Source organism: Sinocyclocheilus grahami, unplaced genomic scaffold (assembly GCF_001515645.1).
Source record: "Sinocyclocheilus grahami isolate Dianchi unplaced genomic scaffold, SAMN03320097.WGS_v1.1 scaffold573.1, whole genome shotgun sequence".
NCBI classification, from domain to species: domain Eukaryota; kingdom Metazoa; phylum Chordata; class Actinopteri; order Cypriniformes; family Cyprinidae; genus Sinocyclocheilus; species Sinocyclocheilus grahami.
Window position 1 is genome coordinate 213,446 of NW_015505752.1, and position 2,042 is coordinate 215,487.

Genomic DNA, 2,042 nt, shown 5'->3' on the forward strand with positions numbered 1-2,042 from the left:
TGAATATATATATATATATATATATGTGTGTGTGTATACTATATATATATATATATATATTTTTTTTAAATTCTTTCTAGACATTTGACCATTAAAACCACACCCACTCAGAAGTTTGTGTTCACGGTGAAAACCCACCCAAGCGTGGTGCCGGGAACCATTGCCTTCAGTCTACCTCAGGTACAAGTTTATGTCATCATTCCACAAAGGCTTCTCTAACGTCTCATGACATACAATATACTCTGAATATGTTTTTATGTAACCGTCTTTATGCCTTCTGCCTTGTGAACTGTATTAGTATGCAGATGTACAATAATGTACTGTTTGTTGTTGGTCAGCATGCTTATTTCTTAATGTCTTGCATTGTTTTTGCCTGCTTCTCATTCATCTGTTAACATGACAGCAGCAAGACTTCTCAGGTACTACAGTAACGTTCTCACAGTGGTCTTATTTTATGGCATGATGTAATATTTTATCAACAAGAGACCAAGAATTGAAACACAACTAGAGAAAAGTACACATTTCGTTGTTAGTGTGCTCTACAGTAAGACCATCTAACAAGAGAAAGTTATACAAATGTATTGTAGTTTTTTTTGCAGTAGGATCTTCCAAATAATAACTGTATAATAATTGTGTGGCTGGTAATATGCTAAAAAACATATAGTTTAAATTATAAAGATAGAAACTTATTGATATGCTCTCTGTGTCATAGAGGAAATGGGCTGGACTCTCTCTAAACCAGGATGTTGAAGGTATGTGTACCGTTTCACATTACTAATTAAACTACACCGAATTTGATTGGCTGCAAGCTAATAGTGCAATAACTCAGGGAGTTTGTTTCCTGCGTTTGCTGTGACATTATTGATTATAATGTAGTGTGATAAAACATTGGTTGGGTTGGAGAGAGATGGAAGGACAATAGATGGAGCTAGTGGAAAATAATACATTTTTGGATTTTTTTTTTAGCCCTTTAGTTAAGAATTCAATTTCTGAAAATTTAGTTTTCAGTTGAAACCATTATCAGTTAATTTAGCTAAAAAAATGTAGAGACTTTAATTAATATGTAAGTCACCCCAAGAAATACGCAAATGTAAATAAGTTCTAAAAAAAAAAGAAATGATCAGTGTATATATATATATATATGTATCTCACAGAAGTGAGTACACCCCTCACATTTTTTAAATATTTTATTATATCTTTTCATGTGACAACACTGAAGAAATGACACTGTGCTACAATGTAAAGTAGTGAGTGTACAGCTTGGATAACAGTGTACATTTGCTGTCCCCTCAAAATAACTCCACACACAGCCACAATAGATGGAGCTAGTGGAAAATAATACATTTTTGGATTTTTTTTTAGCCCTTTAGTTAAGAATTCAATTTCTGAAAATTTAGTTTTCAGTTGAAACCATTATCAGTTAATTTAGCTAAAAAAATGTAGAGACTTGAATTAATATGTAAGTCACCCCAAGAAATACGCAAATGTAAATAAGTTCTAAAAAAAAAAGAAATGATCAGTGTATATATATATATATATGTATCTCACAGAAGTGAGTACACCCCTCACATTTTTTAAATATTTTATTATATCTTTTCATGTGACAACACTGAAGAAATGACACTGTGCTACAATGTAAAGTAGTGAGTGTACAGCTTGGATAACAGTGTACATTTGCTGTCCCCTCAAAATAACTCCACACACAGCCATTAATGTCTAAACCGCTGGCCACAAAAGTGAGTACACTCCTACGTGAAAATTTACAAATTCGGCCCAAAGTGTCAATATTTTGTGCGCCCACCATTATTTTCTAGCACTGCCTTAACCCTCTTGGGCATGGAGTTCACCAGAGCTTCACAGGTTGCCACTGGAGTCCTCTTCCACTCCACCATGACGACATCATGGAACTGGTGGATGTTAGAGACCTTGCGCTCCTCCACCTTCCGTTTGAGGATGCCCCACAGATGCTCAATAGGGTTTAGGTCTGGAGACATGCTTGGCCAATCCATCACCTTTACCTTCAGCTTCTTTAGCAAGGCAGT

The 2,042-nt window shown here is 34.9% G+C and overlaps 1 pseudogene; it reads left to right on the plus strand.

The window, feature by feature from the left end:
• LOC107556560 (vesicle-fusing ATPase-like) overlaps positions 1–2,042 on the plus strand; it is a 27,629-nt pseudogene that overhangs the window by 5,646 nt on the left and 19,941 nt on the right.